We start from the raw sequence: 20,825 nt of genomic DNA on the forward strand, positions 1-20,825 counted from the left end.
CGTCAGGTATTGTGGAAAAACTCTGACATTTTATGTTACATCTGAGACGTCACAACACCGCTCCCGGGAGGGCTCAAACCACCAGTCTTTTGAATAGCAGCCGAACGCGCTAACCATTGAGCCACGGAAGCCCAAAAGTTAAATGCTCGTCAGGTATTGTGTAAAAACCTTGACTTTTTACGTCACATCTGAGACCTCACAACACCGCTCCCGGATGGGCTCGAACCACCAACCTATTGGTTAACAGCCGAACGCGCTAACCATTGAGCCACTGAAGCTCAGAAATTAAATGGTTGTCACGTATTGTGGAAAAGTTTTGACTTTTTACGCTACATCTGAGACCTCACAACACCGCTCCCGGATGGGCTCGAACCACCAACCTATTGGTTAACAGCCGAACGCGCTAACCATTGAGCCACGGAAGCTCAGAAATTAAATGGTTGTCACGTATTGTGGAAAAGTTTTGACTTTTTACGCTACATCTGAGACCCCACAACACCTCTCCCGGGTGTGCTCGAACCTTCAACCTTTCGATTAACAGCTGAACGCGCTAATCATTGCGCCACGGAAGCCCAAAAGTTAAATGCTCGTCAGGTATTGTGTAAAAACCTTGACATTTTACGTCACATCTGAGACCTCACAACACCGCTCCCGGATGGGCTCGAACCACCAACCTATTGTTTAACAGCCGAACGCGCTAACCATAGAGCCACGGAAGCTCAGAAATTAAATGGTTGTCACGTATTGTGGATAAGTTATGACTTATTACGTTACATCTGAAACCCTACAACACCGCTCCCGGATGGGCTCGAACCACCAACCTATGGGTTAACAGCCGAACGCGCTAACCATTGAGCCACGGAAGCTCAGAAATTAAATGGTTGTCACGTATTGTGGATAAGTTATGACTTATTACGTTACATCTGAAACCCTACAACACCTCTCCCGGTTGGGCTCGAACCACCAACCTTTCGGTTAACAGCCGAACGCGCTAACCATTGCGCCAAGGAAGCCCAAAAAATAAATGGTCGTCAGGTATTGTGGAAAAACTTTGGCTTTCTACGTTACATTTGAGACCCCACATCACCGCTCCCGGGTGGGCTCGAACCACCAACCTATTGGTTAACAGCCGAACGCGCTAACCATTGCGCCACGGAAGCCCAAAAATTAAATGCTCGTCAGGTATTGTGTAAAAACCTTGACTTTTTACGTCACATCTGAGACCTCACAACACCGCTCCCGGATGGGCTCGAACCACCAACCTATTGGTTAACAGCCGAACGCGCTAACCATTGAGCCACGGAAGCTCAGAAATTAAATGGTTGTCACGTATTGTGGAAAAGTTTTGACTTTTTACGCTACATCTGAGACCCCACAACACCTCTCCCGGGTGGGCTCGAACCTTCAACCTTTCGATTAACAGCTGAACGCGCTAATCATTGCGCCTCGGAAGCCCAAAAATTAAATGTTCGTCAGGTATTGTGGAAAAAATCTGACATTTTACGTTACATCTGAAACCTCACAACACCGCTCTTGGATGGGCCCGAACCACCAACCTATTGGTTAACAGCCGAACGCGCTAACCATTGAGCCATGGAAGTTCAGAAATTAAATGTTTGTCAGGTATTGTGGATAAGTTATGACTTATTACGTTACATCTGAGACCCTACAGCACCTCTCCCGGTTGGGCTCGAACCACCAACCTTTCGGTTAACAGCCGAACGCGCTAACCATTGCGCCAAGGAAGCCAGAAAAATAAATGGTCGTCAGGTATTGTGGAAAAACTTTGGCTTTCTACGTTACATTTGAAATCCCACATCACCGCTCCCGGGTGGGCTCGAACCACCAACCTATTGGTTTACAGCCGAACGCGCTATCCATTGCGCCACGGAAGCCCAAAAACTGAATGGTCGTCAGGTATTGTGGAAAAACTTTGGCTTTCTACGTTACATTTGAGATCCCACAACACCGCTCCCGGGTGGGATCGAACCACCAACCTATTGGTTAACAGCTGAACGCGCTAACCATTGCGCCACGGAAGCCCAAAAATTAAATGCTCGTCAGGTATTGTGTAAAAACCTTGACTTTTTACGTCACATCTGAGACCTCACAACACCGCTCCCGGATGGGCTCGAACCACCAACCTATTGGTTAACAGCCGAACGCGCTAACCATTGAGCCACGGAAGCTGAGAAATTAAATGGTTGTCAGGTATTGTGGATAAGTTATGACTTATTACGTTACATCTGAGACCCTACAACACCTCTCACGGTTGGGCTCGAACCACCAACCTTTCGATTAACAGCTGAACGCGCTAACCATTGCGCCACGGAAGCCCAAAAATTAAATGCTCGTCAAGTATTGTGGAAAAACTCTGACATTTTACGTTACATCTGAGACGTCACAACACCGCTCCCGGGAGGGCTCGAACCACCAACCTATTGGTTAACAGCCGAACGCTCTAACCATTGAGCCACGGAAGCCCAAAAATTAAATGTTCGTCAGGTATTGTGGAAAAACTCTGACATTTAACGTTACATCTGAGACGTCACAACACTTCTCCCGGATGGGCTCGAACCACCAACCTATTGGTTAACAGCCGAACGCGCTAACCATTGCGCCACTGAAGCCCAAAAATTAAATTTTCGTCAGGTATTGAGGTAAAACTTTGACTTTTTACTTCACATCTGAGACCTCACAACACCGCTCGCGGATGGGCTCGAACCACCAACCTTTCGGTTAACAGCCGAACGCGCTAACCATTCGCCACGGACGCCCAAAAATTAAATGGTCGTCAGGTATTGTGGAAAAACTTTGGCTATTTACGTTACATTTGAGATCCAAAAACACCGCTCCCGGGTGGGCTCGAACCACCAACCTTTCGGTTAACAGCCGAACGCGCTAACCATAGCGCAACGGAAGCCCAAATATTAAATGGTCGTCAGGTATTGAGGTAAAACTTTGACTTTTTACTTCACATCTGAGAACTCACAACACCGCTCCCGGATGGGCTCGAACCACCAACCTTTCGATTAACAGCTGAACGCGCTAACCATTGCGCCACGGAAGCCCAAAAATTAAATGCTCGTCAAGTATTGTGGAAAAACTCTGACATTTTACGTTACATCTGAGACGTCACAACACCGCTCCCGGGAGGGCTCGAACCACCAACCTATTGGTTAACAACCGAACGCGCTAACCATTGCGCCACGGACGCCCAAAAATTAAATGGTCGTCAGGTATTGTGGGAAAACTTTGGGTTTTTACGTTACATTAGAGATCCCACAACACCGCTCCCGGGTGGGCTCGAACCACCAACCTTTCGGTTAACAGCCGAACGCGCTAACCATAGCGCAACGGAAGCCCAAATATTAAATGGTCGTCAGGTGCTGTGGAAAAACTATGACATTTATGTTACATCTGAGACCTCACAACACCGCTCCCGGATGGGCTCGAACCACCAACCTATTCGTTAACAGCCGAACGCGCTAACCAATGAGCCACGGAAGCTCAGTAATTAGATGGTTGTCAGGTATTGTGGAGAAACTCTGACTTTTTACGTTACATCTGAGACCCCACAAAACGCTCCCGGAGGGGCTCGAACCACCAACCTTTTGAATAACAGCTGAGCGCACTAACCATTGCGCCACGGAAGCCCAAAAATTAAATGTTCGTCAGGTATTGTGGAAAAACTCTGACTTTTCACGTTACATCTGAGACACCACAAAACGCTCCCGGATGGGCTCGAACCACCAAACTTTCGGTTCGTCAGTTATTGTGGAAAACGTTTGACTTTTTACGTTACATCTGAGACCTCACAACACCGTTCCCAGATGGGCTCGAACCACCAACCTTTCGGTTAACAGCCGAACGCGCTAACCATTGCGCCACGGAAGCCCAAATATTAAATGGTCGTCAGGTATTGTGGAAAAACCTCGACTTTTTACGTCACATCTGAGACGTCACAACACCGCTCCCGGATGGGCACGAACCACCAACCTTTCGACAAATTTTTGACCGAAATCAGCTTAATTCCCTATAAAACACTCATTAAAAGTGATTTCATCTCGATTGAACAATAAATAAAATGTACCTCGGTTTTTAATAACATTTTCAAAATCGACGTTTCACGGCCAAAGAAGCATATTTTGAGTATTTCTTCACTATTTTCAAATATAACCACTGAAACCATTATTTTTATACTTTTTGCTTTAATTCAAGCAAATGTAACGATATTCATTCAAAAAACTGTAAAAATTCAATTTTTCAATAAGAAATCGTTGTCACGGATTTTGTATCTTGAAGAAGAAAAACATGCGATTTTTTCGGTACTTTTTTGAATGCATTTTTTTCTGGAGAAATTTTTGACCGAATTCAGCTTAATTCCCTATAAAACACTCATTAAAAGTGATTTCATCTCGATTGAACAATAAATAAAAATGTACCTCGATTTTTAATAACATTTTCAAAATCGACGTTTCACGGCCAAAGAAGCATACTTTGAGTATTTCTTCACTATTTTCAAATATAACCACTGAAACCATTATTTTTATCCTTTTGGTTTAATTCAAGCAAATGTAACGATATTCATTCAAAAAACTGTTAAAATTTAATTTTTCAATAAGAAATCGTTGTCACGGATTTTGTATCTTGAAGAAGAAAAACATGCGATTTTTTCGGTACACTTTTGAATGCATTTTTTTCTGGAGAAATTTTTGACCGAATTCAGCTTAATTCCCTATAAAACACTCATTAAAAGTGATTTCATCTCGATTGAACAATGAATAAAAATGTACCTCGATTTTTAATAACATTTTCAAAATCAACGTTTCACGGCCAAAGAAGCATATTTTGAGTATTTCTTCACTATTTTCAAATATATTCACTGAAACCATTATTTTTATACTTTTTGCTTTAATTCAAGCAATGTAACGATATTCATTCAAAAAACTGTTAAAATTCAATTTTCAATAAGAAATCGTATTCACGGATTTTGTGTCTTGAAGAAGAAAAACATGCGATTTTTTCGGTACTTTTTTGAATGCATTTTTTTCTGGAGAAATTTTTGACCGAATTCAGCTTAATTCCCTATAAAACACTCATTAAAAGTGATTTCATCTCGATTGAACAATGAATAAAAATGTACCTCGATTTTTAATAACATTTTCAAAATCGACGTAACTCGGCCTAAGAAAAACATTTTGAGTATTTGTTCTCTATTTTCAAATATAACCACCGAAACCATTATTTTTGTAATTTTTGCGTTAATTCAAGCAAATGTAACGATATTCATTCAATAAAATGTTAAAATTCAATTTTCAATAAGAAATCGTACTCACGGATTTTTTATCTTGAAGAAGAAAAACATGCGATTTTTCGGTACACTTTTGAATGCATTTTTTTCTGGAGAAATGTTTGACCGAATTCAGCTTAATTCCCTATAAAACACTCATTAAAAGTGATTTCATCTCGATTGAACAATAAATAAAAATGTACCTCGATTTTTAATAACATTTTCAAAATCGACGTTTCACGGCCAGAAAAGCATATTTTGAGTATTTCTTAACTATTTTCAAATATAACCACTGAAGCCGTTATTTTTGTACATTTTACTTTAATTCAAGCAAATGTAACGACATTCAATCAAAAAACTGTTAAAATTCAATTTTCAATAAGAAATCGTAGTCACGGATTTTGTATCTTGAAGAAAAAAAACATGCGATTTTTTCGGTACATTTTTGAATGCATTTTTTTCTGGACAAAGTTTTTACCGAATTCAGCTTAATTCTCTATAAAATACTCCTTAAAAGTGATTTCATCTCGATTGAACAATAAATAAAAATGTACCTCGATTTTTAATAACATTTTCAAAATCGACGTTTCACGGCCAGAAAAGCATATTTTGAGTATTTCTTAACTATTTTCAAATATAGCCACTGAAGCCGTTATTTTTGTACTTTTTGCTTTAATTCAAGCAAATGTAACGATAGTCATTCAAAAAACTGTTAAAATTCAATTTTCAACAAGAAATCGTTGTCACGGATTTTGTATCTTGAAGAAAAAAAACATGCGATTTTTTCGGTACATTTTTGAATGCATTTTTTTCTGGACAAATTTTTGACCGAATTCAGCTTAATTCTCTATAAAATACTCCTTAAAAGTGATTTCATCTCGATTGAACAATAAATAAAAATGTACCTCGATTTTTAATAACATTTTCAAAATCGACGTTTCACGGCCAGAGAAGCATATTTTGAGTATTTCTTCACTATTTTCAAATTTAACCACTGAAACCATAATTTTTGTACTTTTTGCTTTAATTCAAGCAAATGTAACGATATTCATTCAAAAAACTGTTAAAATTCAATTTTCAACAAGAAATCGTTGTCACGGATTTTGTATCTTGAAGAAAAAAAACATGCGATTTTTTCGGTACATTTTTAAATGCATTTTTTTCTGGACAAATTTTTGACCGAATTCAGCTTAATTCTCTATAAAATACTCCTTAAAAGTGATTTCATCTCGATTGAACAATAAATAAAAATGTACTTCGATTTTTAATAACATTTTCAAAATCGACGTTTCACGGCCAGAAAAGCATATTTTGAGTATTTCTTAACTACTTTCAAATATAACCACTGAAGCCGTTATTTTTGTACATTTTACTTTAATTCAAGCAAATGTAACGACATTCAATCAAAAAACTGTTAAAATTCAATTTTCAATAAGAAATCGTAGTCACGGATTTTGTATCTTGAAGAAAAAAAACATGCGATTTTTTCGGTACATTTTTGAATGCATTTTTTTCTGGACAAATTTTTTACCGAATTCAGCTTAATTCTCTATAAAAAACTCCTTAAAAGTGATTTCATCTCGATTGAACAATAAATAAAAATGTACCTCGATTTTTAATAACATTTTCAAAATCGACGTTTCACGGCCAGAAAAGCATATTTTGAGTATTTCTTAACTATTTTCAAATATAGCCACTGAAGCCGTTATTTTTGTACTTTTTGCTTTAATTCAAGCAAATGTAACGATAGTCATTCAAAAAACTGTTAAAATTCAATTTTCAACAAGAAATCGTTGTCACGGATTTTGTATCTTGAAGAAAAAAAACATGCGATTTTTTCGGTACATTTTTGAATGCATTTTTTTCTGGACAAATTTTTGACCGAATTCAGCTTAATTCTCGATAAAATACTCCTTAAAAGTGATTTCATCTCGATTGAACAATAAATAAAAATGTACCTCGATTTTTAATAACATTTTCAAAATCGACGTTTCACGGCCAGAGAAGCATATTTTGAGTATTTCTTCACTATTTTCAAATTTAACCACTGAAGCCGTTATTTTTGTACGTTTTGCTTTAATTCAAGCAAATGTAACGATATTCATTCAAAAAACTGTTAAAATTAAATTTTCAACAAGAAATCGTTGTCACGGATTTTGGATCTTGAAGAAAAAAAACATGCGATTTTTTCGGTACATTTTTAAATGCATTTTTTTCTGGACAAATTTTTGACCGAATTCAGCTTAATTCTCTATAAAAAACTCCTTAAAAGTGATTTCATCTCGATTGAACAATAAATAAAAATGTACTTCGATTTTTAATAACATTTTCAAAATCGACGTTTCACGGCCAGAAAAGCATATTTTGAGTATTTCTTAACTACTTTCAAATATAACCACTGAAGCCGTTATTTTTGTACATTTTACTTTAATTCAAGCAAATGTAACGACATTCAATCAAAAAACTGTTAAAATTCAATTTTCAATAAGAAATCGTAGTCACGGATTTTGTATCTTGAAGAAAAAAAATATGCGATTTTTTCGGTACATTTTTGAATGCATTTTTTTCTGGACAAATTTTTTACCGAATTCAGCTTAATTCTCTATAAAATACTCCTTAAAAGTGATTTCATCTCGATTGAACAATAAATAAAAATGTACCTCGATTTTTAATAACATTTTCAAAATCGACGTTTCACGGCCAGAAAAGCATATTTTGAGTATTTCTTAACTATTTTCAAATATAGCCACTGAAGCCGTTATTTTTGTACTTTTTGCTTTAATTCAAGCAAATGTAACGATAGTCATTCAAAAAACTGTTAAAATTCAATTTTCAACAAGAAATCGTTGTCACGGATTTTGTATCTTGAAGAAAAAAAACATGCGATTTTTTCGGTACATTTTTAAATGCATTTTTTTCTGGACAAATTTTTGACCGAATTCAGCTTAATTCTCTATAAAATACTCCTTAAAAGTGATTTCATCTCGATTGAACAATAAATAAAAATGTACTTCGATTTTTAATAACATTTTCAAAATCGACGTTTCACGGCCAGAAAAGCATATTTTGAGTATTTCTTAACTATTTTCAAATATAACCACTGAAGCCGTTATATTTGTACATTTTACTTTAATTCAAGCAAATGTAACGACATTCAATCAAAAAACTGTTAAAATTCAATTTTCAATAAGAAATCGTAGTCACGGATTTTGTATCTTGAAGAAAAAAAACATGCGATTTTTTCGGTACATTTTTGAATGCATTTTTTTCTGGACAAATTTTTTACCGAATTCAGCTTAATTCTCTATAAAATACTCCTTAAAAGTGATTTCATCTCGATTGAACAATAAATAAAAATGTACCTCGATTTTTAATAACATTTTCAAAATCGACGTTTCACGGCCAGAAAAGCATATTTTGAGTATTTCTTAACTATTTTCAAATATAACCACTGACTGTTATTTTTGTACATTTTACTTTAATTCAAGCAAATGTAACGATAGTCATTCAAAAAACTGTTAAAATTCAATTTTCAACAAGAAATCGTTGTCACGGATTTTGTATCTTGAAGAAAAAAAACATGCGATTTTTTCGGTACATTTTTAAATGCATTTTTTTCTGGACAAATTTTTGACCGAATTCAGCTTAATTCTCTATAAAATACTCCTTAAAAGTGATTTCATCTCGATTGAACAATAAATAAAAATGTACTTCGATTTTTAATGACATTTTCAAAATCGACGTTTCACGGCCAGAAAAGCATATTTTGAGTATTTCTTAACTATTTTCAAATATAGCCACTGAAGCCGTTATTTTTGTACTTTTTGCTTTAATTCAAGCAGATGTAACGATAGTCATTCAAAAAACTGTTAAAATTCAATTTTCAACAAGATATCGTTGTCACGGATTTTGTATCTTGAAGAAAAAAAACATGCGATTTTTTCGGTACATTTTTGAATGCATTTTTTTCTGGACAAATTTTTGACCGAATTCAGCTTAATTCTCTATAAAATACTCCTTAAAAGTGATTTCATCTCGATTGAAATAAATAAAAATGTACCTCGATTTTTAATAACATTTTCAAAATCGACGTTTCACGGCCAGAAAAGCATATTTTGAGAATTTCTTAACTATTTTCAAATATAGCCACTGAAGCCGTTATTTTTGTACTTTTTGCTTTAATTCAAGCAGATGTAACGATAGTCATTCAAAAAACTGTTAAAATTCAATTTTCAACAAGAAATCGTTGTCACGGATTTTGTATCTTGAAGAAAAAAAACATGCGATTTTTTCGGTACATTTTTAAATGCATTTTTTCCTGGACAAATTTTTGACCGAATTCAGCTTAATTCTCTATAAAATACTCCTTAAAAGTTATTTCATCTCGATTGAACAATAAATAAAAATGTACCTCGATTTTTAATAACATTTTCAAAATCGACGTTTCACGGCCAGAAAAGCATATTTTGAGAATTTCTTAACTATTTTCAAATATAGCCACTGAAGCCGTTATTTTTGTACTTTTTGCTTTAATTCAAGCAGATGTAACGATAGTCATTCAAAAAACTGTTAAAATTCAATTTTCAACAAGAAATCGTTGTCACGGATTTTGTATCTTGAAGAAAAAAAACATGCGATTTTTTCGGTACATTTTTGAATGCATTTTTTTCTGGACAAATTTTTGACCGAATTCACCTTAATTCTCTATAAAATACTCCTTAAAAGTGATTTCATCTCGATTGAACAATAAATAAAAATGTACCTCGATTTTTAATAACATTTTCAAAATCGACGTTTCACGGCCAGAGAAGCATATTTTGAGTATTTCTTCACTATTTTCAAATTTAACCACTGAAACCATAATTTTTGTACTTTTTGCTTTAATTCAAGCAAATGTAACGATATTCATTCAAAAAACTGTTAAAATTCAATTTTCAACAAGAAATCGTTGACACGGATTTTGTATCTTGAAGAAAAAAAACATGCGATTTTTTCGGTACATTTTTAAATGCATTTTTTTCTGGACAAATTTTTGACCGAATTCAGCTTAATTCTCTATAAAATACTCCTTAAAAGTGATTTCATCTCGATTGAACAATAAATAAAAATGTACTTCGGTTTTTAATAACATTTTCAAAATCGACGTTTCACGGCCAGAAAAGCATATTTTGAGTATTTCTTAACTATTTTCAAATATAGCCACTGAAGCCGTTATTTTTGTACTTTTTGCTTTAATTCAAGCAGATGTAACGATAGTCATTCAAAAAACTGTTAAAATTCAATTTTCAACAAGAAATCGTTGTCACGGATTTTGTATCTTGAAGAAAAAAAACATGCGAGTTTTTCGGTACATTTTTGAATGCATTTTTTTCTGGACAAATTTTTGACCGAATTCAGCTTAATTCTCTATAAAATACTCCTTAAAAGTTATTTCATCTCGATTGAACAATAAATAAAAATGTACCTCGATTTTTAATAACATTTTCAAAATCGACGTTTCACGGCCAGAGAAGCATATTTTGAGTATTTCTTCACTATTTTCAAATTTAACCACTGAAACCATAATTTTTGTACTTTTTGCTTTAATTCAAGCAAATGTAACGATATTCATTCAAAAAACTGTTAAAATTCAATTTTCAACAAGAAATCGTTGTCACGGATTTTGTATCTTGAAGAAAAAAAAACATGCGATTTTTTCGGTACATTTTTAAATGCATTTTTTTCTGGACAAATTTTTGACCGAATTCAGCTTAATTCTCTATAAAATACTCCTTAAAAGTGATTTCATCTCGATTGAACAATAAATAAAAATGTACTTCGATTTTTAATGACATTTTCAAAATCGACGTTTCACGGCCAGAAAAGCATATTTTGAGTATTTCTTAACTATTTTCAAATATAGCCACTGAAGCCGTTATTTTTGTACTTTTTGCTTTAATTCAAGCAAATGTAACGATAGTCATTCAAAAAACTGTTAAAATTCAATTTTCAACAAGAAATCGTTGTCACGGATTTTGTATCTTGAAGAAAAAAAACATGCGATTTTTTCGGTACATTTTTGAATGCATTTTTTTCTGGACAAATTTTTGACCGAATTCACCTTAATTCTCTATAAAATACTCCTTAAAAGTGATTTCATCTCGATTGAACAATAAATAAAAATGTACCTCGATTTTTAATAACATTTTCAAAATCGACGTTTCACGGCCAGAAAAGCATATTTTGAGTATTTCTTAACTATTTTCAAATATAACCACTGAAGCCGTTATATTTGTACATTTTACTTTAATTCAAGCAAATGTAACGACATTCAATCAAAAAACTGTTAAAATTCAATTTTCAACAAGAAATCGTTGTCACGGATTTTGTATCTTGAAGAAAAAAAACATGCGATTTTTTCGGTACATTTTTGAATGCATTTTTTTCTGGACAAATTTTTGACCGAATTCACCTTAATTCTCTATAAAATACTCCTTAAAAGTGATTTCATCTCGATTGAACAATAAATAAAAATGTACCTCGATTTTTAATAACATTTTCAAAATCGACGTTTCACGGCCAGAGAAGCATATTTTGAGTATTTCTTCACTATTTTCAAATTTAAACACTGAAAACATAATTTTTGTACTTTTTGCTTTAATTCAAGCAAATGTAACGATATTCATTCAAAAAACTGTTAAAATTCAATTTTCAACAAGAAATCGTTGTCACGGATTTTGTATCTTGAAGAAAAAAAACATGCGATTTTTTCGGTACATTTTTAAATGCATTTTTTTCTGGACAAATTTTTGACCGAATTCAGCTTAATTCTCTATAAAATACTCCTTAAAAGTGATTTCATCTCGATTGAACAATAAATAAAAATGTACCTCGATTTTTAATAACATTTTCAAAATCGACGTTTCACGGCCAGAAAAGCATATTTTGAGAATTTCTTAACTATTTTCAAATATAGCCACTGAAGCCGTTATTTTTGTACTTTTTGCTTTAATTCAAGCAGATGTAACGATAGTCATTCAAAAAACTGTTAAAATTCAATTTTCAACAAGAAATCGTTGTCACGGATTTTGTATCTTGAAGAAAAAAAACATGCGATTTTTTCGGTACATTTTTAAATGCATTTTTTCCTGGACAAATTTTTGACCGAATTCAGCTTAATTCTCTATAAAATACTCCTTAAAAGTGATTTCATCTCGATTGAACAATAAATAAAAATGTACCTCGATTTTTAATAACATTTTCAAAATCGACGTTTCACGGCCAGAGAAGCATATTTTGAGTATTTCTTCACTATTTTCAAATTTAACCACTGAAACCATAATTTTTGTACTTTTTGCTTTAATTCAAGCAAATGTAACGATATTCATTCAAAAAACTGTTAAAATTCAATTTTCAACAAGAAATCGTTGTCACGGATTTTGTATCTTGAAGAAAAAAAACATGCGATTTTTTCGGTACATTTTTGAATGCATTTTTTTCTGGACAAATTTTTGACGGAATTCACCTTAATTCTCTATAAAATACTCCTTAAAAGTGATTTCATCTCGATTGAACAATAAATAAAAATGTACCTCGATTTTTAATAACATTTTCAAAATCGACGTTTCACGGCCAGAAAAGCATATTTTGAGTATTTCTTAACTATTTTCAAATATAACCACTGAAGCCGTTATATTTGTACATTTTACTTTAATTCAAGCAAATGTAACGACATTCAATCAAAAAACTGTTAAAATTCAATTTTCAACAAGAAATCGTTGTCACGGATTTTGTATCTTGAAGAAAAAAAACATGCGATTTTTTCGGTACATTTTTGAATGCATTTTTTTCTGGACAAATTTTTGACCGAATTCACCTTAATTCTCTATAAAATACTCCTTAAAAGTGATTTCATCTCGATTGAACAATAAATAAAAATGTACCTCGATTTTTAATAACATTTTCAAAATCGACGTTTCACGGCCAGAGAAGCATATTTTGAGTATTTCTTCACTATTTTCAAATTTAAACACTGAAAACATAATTTTTGTACTTTTTGCTTTAATTCAAGCAAATGTAACGATATTCATTCAAAAAACTGTTAAAATTCAATTTTCAACAAGAAATCGTTGTCACGGATTTTGTATCTTGAAGAAAAAAAACATGCGATTTTTTCGGTACATTTTTAAATGCATTTTTTTCTGGACAAATTTTTGACCGAATTCAGCTTAATTCTCTATAAAATACTCCTTAAAAGTGATTTCATCTCGATTGAACAATAAATAAAAATGTACCTCGATTTTTAATAACATTTTCAAAATCGACGTTTCACGGCCAGAAAAGCATATTTTGAGAATTTCTTAACTATTTTCAAATATAGCCACTGAAGCCGTTATTTTTGTACTTTTTGCTTTAATTCAAGCAGATGTAACGATAGTCATTCAAAAAACTGTTAAAATTCAATTTTCAACAAGAAATCGTTGTCACGGATTTTGTATCTTGAAGAAAAAAAACATGCGATTTTTTCGGTACATTTTTAAATGCATTTTTTCCTGGACAAATTTTTGACCGAATTCAGCTTAATTCTCTATAAAATACTCCTTAAAAGTGATTTCATCTCGATTGAACAATAAATAAAAATGTACTTCGATTTTTAATAACATTTTCAAAATCGACGTTTCACGGCCAGAAAAGCATATTTTGAGTATTTCTTAACTATTTTCAAATATAACCACTGAAGCCGTTATTTTTGTACATTTTACTTTAATTCAAGCAAATGTAACGACATTCAATCAAAAAACTGTTAAAATTCAATTTTCAATAAGAAATCGTAGTCACGGATTTTGTATCTTGAAGAAAAAAAACATGCGATTTTTTCGGTACATTTTTGAATGCATTTTTTTCTGGACAAATTTTTTACCGAATTCAGCTTAATTCTCTATAAAATACTCCTTAAAAGTGATTTCATCTCGATTGAACAATAAATAAAAATGTACCTCGATTTTTAATAACATTTTCAAAATCGACGTTTCACGGCCAGAGAAGCATATTTTGAGTATTTCTTCACTATTTTCAAATTTAACCACTGAAACCATAATTTTTGTACTTTTTGCTTTAATTCAAGCAAATGTAACGATATTCATTCAAAAAACTGTTAAAATTCAATTTTCAACAAGAAATCGTTGTCACGGATTTTGTATCTTGAAGAAAAAAAACATGCGATTTTTTCGGTACATTTTTGAATGCATTTTTTTCTGGACAAATTTTTGACGGAATTCACCTTAATTCTCTATAAAATACTCCTTAAAAGTGATTTCATCTCGATTGAACAATAAATAAAAATGTACCTCGATTTTTAATAACATTTTCAAAATCGACGTTTCACGGCCAGAAAAGCATATTTTGAGTATTTCTTAACTATTTTCAAATATAACCACTGAAGCCGTTATATTTGTACATTTTACTTTAATTCAAGCAAATGTAACGACATTCAATCAAAAAACTGTTAAAATTCAATTTTCAACAAGAAATCGTTGTCACGGATTTTGTATCTTGAAGAAAAAAAACATGCGATTTTTTCGGTACATTTTTGAATGCATTTTTTTCTGGACAAATTTTTGACCGAATTCACCTTAATTCTCTATAAAATACTCCTTAAAAGTGATTTCATCTCGATTGAACAATAAATAAAAATGTACCTCGATTTTTAATAACATTTTCAAAATCGACGTTTCACGGCCAGAGAAGCATATTTTGAGTATTTCTTCACTATTTTCAAATTTAAACACTGAAAACATAATTTTTGTACTTTTTGCTTTAATTCAAGCAAATGTAACGATATTCATTCAAAAAACTGTTAAAATTCAATTTTCAACAAGAAATCGTTGTCACGGATTTTGTATCTTGAAGAAAAAAAACATGCGATTTTTTCGGTACATTTTTAAATGCATTTTTTTCTGGACAAATTTTTGACCGAATTCAGCTTAATTCTCTATAAAATACTCCTTAAAAGTGATTTCATCTCGATTGAACAATAAATAAAAATGTACCTCGATTTTTAATAACATTTTCAAAATCGACGTTTCACGGCCAGAAAAGCATATTTTGAGAATTTCTTAACTATTTTCAAATATAGCCACTGAAGCCGTTATTTTTGTACTTTTTGCTTTAATTCAAGCAGATGTAACGATAGTCATTCAAAAAACTGTTAAAATTCAATTTTCAACAAGAAATCGTTGTCACGGATTTTGTATCTTGAAGAAAAAAAACATGCGATTTTTTCGGTACATTTTTAAATGCATTTTTTCCTGGACAAATTTTTGACCGAATTCAGCTTAATTCTCTATAAAATACTCCTTAAAAGTGATTTCATCTCGATTGAACAATAAATAAAAATGTACTTCGATTTTTAATAACATTTTCAAAATCGACGTTTCACGGCCAGAAAAGCATATTTTGAGTATTTCTTAACTATTTTCAAATATAACCACTGAAGCCGTTATTTTTGTACATTTTACTTTAATTCAAGCAAATGTAACGACATTCAATCAAAAAACTGTTAAAATTCAATTTTCAATAAGAAATCGTAGTCACGGATTTTGTATCTTGAAGAAAAAAAACATGCGATTTTTTCGGTACATTTTTGAATGCATTTTTTTCTGGACAAATTTTTTACCGAATTCAGCTTAATTCTCTATAAAATACTCCTTAAAAGTGATTTCATCTCGATTGAACAATAAATAAAAATGTACCTCGATTTTTAATAACATTTTCAAAATCGACGTTTCACGGCCAGAGAAGCATATTTTGAGTATTTCTTCACTATTTTCAAATTTAACCACTGAAACCATAATTTTTGTACTTTTTGCTTTAATTCAAGCAGATGTAACGATAGTCATTCAAAAAACTGTTAAAATTCAATTTTCAACAAGAAATCGTTGTCACGGATTTTGTATCTTGAAGAAAAAAAACATGCGATTTTTTCGGTACATTTTTGAATGCATTTTTTTCTGGACAAATTTTTGACCGAATTCACCTTAATTCTCTATAAAATACTCCTTAAAAGTGATTTCATCTCGATTGAACAATAAATAAAAATGTACCTCGATTTTTAATAACATTTTCAAAATCGACGTTTCACGGCCAGAGAAGCATATTTTGAGTATTTCTTCACTATTTTCAAATTTAACCACTGAAACCATAATTTTTGTACTTTTTGCTTTAATTCAAGCAAATGTAACGATATTCATTCAAAAAACTGTTAAAATTCAATTTTCAACAAGAAATCGTTGACACGGATTTTGTATCTTGAAGAAAAAAAACATGCGATTTTTTCGGTACATTTTTAAATGCATTTTTTTCTGGACAAATTTTTGACCGAATTCAGCTTAATTCTCTATAAAATACTCCTTAAAAGTGATTTCATCTCGATTGAACAATAAATAAAAATGTACTTCGGTTTTTAATAACATTTTCAAAATCGACGTTTCACGGCCAGAAAAGCATATTTTGAGTATTTCTTAACTATTTTCAAATATAGCCACTGAAGCCGTTATTTTTGTACTTTTTGCTTTAATTCAAGCAGATGTAACGATAGTCATTCAAAAAACTGTTAAAATTCAATTTTCAACAAGAAATCGTTGTCACGGATTTTGTATCTTGAAGAAAAAAAACATGCGAGTTTTTCGGTACATTTTTGAATGCATTTTTTTCTGGACAAATTTTTGACCGAATTCAGCTTAATTCTCTATAAAATACTCCTTAAAAGTTATTTCATCTCGATTGAACAATAAATAAAAATGTACCTCGATTTTTAATAACATTTTCAAAATCGACGTTTCACGGCCAGAGAAGCATATTTTGAGTATTTCTTCACTATTTTCAAATTTAACCACTGAAACCATAATTTTTGTACTTTTTGCTTTAATTCAAGCAAATGTAACGATATTCATTCAAAAAACTGTTAAAATTCAATTTTCAACAAGAAATCGTTGTCACGGATTTTGTATCTTGAAGAAAAAAAAACATGCGATTTTTTCGGTACATTTTTAAATGCATTTTTTTCTGGACAAATTTTTGACCGAATTCAGCTTAATTCTCTATAAAATACTCCTTAAAAGTGATTTCATCTCGATTGAACAATAAATAAAAATGTACTTCGATTTTTAATGACATTTTCAAAATCGACGTTTCACGGCCAGAAAAGCATATTTTGAGTATTTCTTAACTATTTTCAAATATAGCCACTGAAGCCGTTATTTTTGTACTTTTTGCTTTAATTCAAGCAAATGTAACGATAGTCATTCAAAAAACTGTTAAAATTCAATTTTCAACAAGAAATCGTTGTCACGGATTTTGTATCTTGAAGAAAAAAAACATGCGATTTTTTCGGTACATTTTTGAATGCATTTTTTTCTGGACAAATTTTTGACCGAATTCACCTTAATTCTCTATAAAATACTCCTTAAAAGTGATTTCATCTCGATTGAACAATAAATAAAAATGTACCTCGATTTTTAATAACATTTTCAAAATCGACGTTTCACGGCCAGAAAAGCATATTTTGAGTATTTCTTAACTATTTTCAAATATAACCACTGAAGCCGTTATATTTGTACATTTTACTTTAATTCAAGCAAATGTAACGACATTCAATCAAAAAACTGTTAAAATTCAATTTTCAACAAGAAATCGTTGTCACGGATTTTGTATCTTGAAGAAAAAAAACATGCGATTTTTTCGGTACATTTTTGAATGCATTTTTTTCTGGACAAATTTTTGACCGAATTCACCTTAATTCTCTATAAAATACTCCTTAAAAGTGATTTCATCTCGATTGAACAATAAATAAAAATGTACCTCGATTTTTAATAACATTTTCAAAATCGACGTTTCACGGCCAGAGAAGCATATTTTGAGTATTTCTTCACTATTTTCAAATTTAAACACTGAAAACATAATTTTTGTACTTTTTGCTTTAATTCAAGCAAATGTAACGATATTCATTCAAAAAACTGTTAAAATTCAATTTTCAACAAGAAATCGTTGTCACGGATTTTGTATCTTGAAGAAAAAAAACATGCGATTTTTTCGGTACATTTTTAAATGCATTTTTTTCTGGACAAATTTTTGACCGAATTCAGCTTAATTCTCTATAAAATACTCCTTAAAAGTGATTTCATCTCGATTGAACAATAAATAAAAATGTACCTCGATTTTTAATAACATTTTCAAAATCGACGTTTCACGGCCAGAAAAGCATATTTTGAGAATTTCTTAACTATTTTCAAATATAGCCACTGAAGCCGTTATTTTTGTACTTTTTGCTTTAATTCAAGCAGATGTAACGATAGTCATTCAAAAAACTGTTAAAATTCAATTTTCAACAAGAAATCGTTGTCACGGATTTTGTATCTTGAAGAAAAAAAACATGCGATTTTTTCGGTACATTTTTAAATGCATTTTTTCCTGGACAAATTTTTGACCGAATTCAGCTTAATTCTCTATAAAATACTCCTTAAAAGTGATTTCATCTCGATTGAACAATAAATAAAAATGTACCTCGATTTTTAATAACATTTTCAAAATCGACGTTTCACGGCCAGAGAAGCATATTTTGAGTATTTCTTCACTATTTTCAAATTTAACCACTGAAACCATAATTTTTGTACTTTTTGCTTTAATTCAAGCAAATGTAACGATATTCATTCAAAAAACTGTTAAAATTCAATTTTCAACAAGAAATCGTTGTCACGGATTTTGTATCTTGAAGAAAAAAAACATGCGATTTTTTCGGTACATTTTTGAATGCATTTTTTTCTGGACAAATTTTTGACGGAATTCACCTTAATTCTCTATAAAATACTCCTTAAAAGTGATTTCATCTCGATTGAACAATAAATAAAAATGTACCTCGATTTTTAATAACATTTTCAAAATCGACGTTTCACGGCCAGAAAAGCATATTTTGAGTATTTCTTAACTATTTTCAAATATAACCACTGAAGCCGTTATATTTGTACATTTTACTTTAATTCAAGCAAATGTAACGACATTCAATCAAAAAACTGTTAAAATTCAATTTTCAACAAGAAATCGTTGTCACGGATTTTGTATCTTGAAGAAAAAAAACATGCGATTTTTTCGGTACATTTTTGAATGCATTTTTTTCTGGACAAATTTTTGACCGAATTCACCTTAATTCTCTATAAAATACTCCTTAAAAGTGATTTCATCTCGATTGAACAATAAATAAAAATGTACCTCGATTTTTAATAACATTTTCAAAATCGACGTTTCACGGCCAGAGAAGCATATTTTGAGTATTTCTTCACTATTTTCAAATTTAAACACTGAAAACATAATTTTTGTACTTTTTGCTTTAATTCAAGCAAATGTAACGATATTCATTCAAAAAACTGTTAAAATTCAATTTTCAACAAGAAATCGTTGTCACGGATTTTGTATCTTGAAGAAAAAAAACATGCGATTTTTTCGGTACATTTTTAAATGCATTTTTTTCTGGACAAATTTTTGACCGAATTCAGCTTAATTCTCTATAAAATACTCCTTAAAAGTGATTTCATCTCGATTGAACAATAAATAAAAATGTACCTCGATTTTTAATAACATTTTCAAAATCGACGTTTCACGGCCAGAAAAGCATATTTTGAGAATTTCTTAACTATTTTCAAATATAGCCACTGAAGCCGTTATTTTTGTACTTTTTGCTTTAATTCAAGCAGATGTAACGATAGTCATTCAAAAAACTGTTAAAATTCAATTTTCAACAAGAAATCGTTGTCACGGATTTTGTATCTTGAAGAAAAAAAACATGCGATTTTTTCGGTACATTTTTAAATGCATTTTTTCCTGGACAAATTTTTGACCGAATTCAGCTTAATTCTCTATAAAATACTCCTTAAAAGTGATTTCATCTCGATTGAACAATAAATAAAAATGTACTTCGATTTTTAATAACATTTTCAAAATCGACGTTTCACGGCCAGAAAAGCATATTTTGAGTATTTCTTAACTATTTTCAAATATAACCACTGAAGCCGTTATTTTTGTACATTTTACTTTAATTCAAGCAAATGTAACGACATTCAATCAAAAAACTGTTAAAATTCAATTTTCAATAAGAAATCGTAGTCACGGATTTTGTATCTTGAAGAAAAAAAACATGCGATTTTTTCGGTACATTTTTGAATGCATTTTTTTCTGGACAAATTTTTTACCGAATTCAGCTTAATTCTCTATAAAATACTCCTTAAAAGTGATTTCATCTCGATTGAACAATAAATAAAAATGTACCTCGATTTTTAATAACATTTTCAAAATCGACGTTTCACGGCCAGAGAAGCATATTTTGAGTATTTCTTCACTATTTTCAAATTTAACCACTGAAACCATAATTTTTGTACTTTTTGCTTTAATTCAAGCAAATGTAACGATATTCATTCAAAAAACTGTTAAAATTCAATTTTCAACAAGAAATCGTTGTCACGGATTTTGTATCTTGAAGAAAAAAAACATGCGATTTTTTCGGTAC

The 20,825-nt window shown here is 31.5% G+C and overlaps 1 non-coding gene across 1 annotated transcript; it reads right to left on the bottom strand.

Moving 5' to 3' along the window:
- Window positions 1-1,822: 1,822 nt before the first annotated feature.
- TRNAY-GUA (transfer RNA tyrosine (anticodon GUA)) lies at window positions 1,823-1,895 on the bottom strand. The gene has a single exon. It is a non-coding gene; the product is annotated as a tRNA-Tyr (tRNA).
- Between the last annotated feature and the right edge of the window lie 18,930 nt (window positions 1,896-20,825).

The sequence above is a fragment of the Phalangium opilio genome, unplaced genomic scaffold (genome assembly GCF_054372755.1).
Source record: "Phalangium opilio isolate 3A_F unplaced genomic scaffold, DU_Popi_V2 ptg000329l_1, whole genome shotgun sequence".
In the NCBI taxonomy this organism is placed as follows: Eukaryota; Metazoa; Arthropoda; class Arachnida; order Opiliones; family Phalangiidae; genus Phalangium; species Phalangium opilio.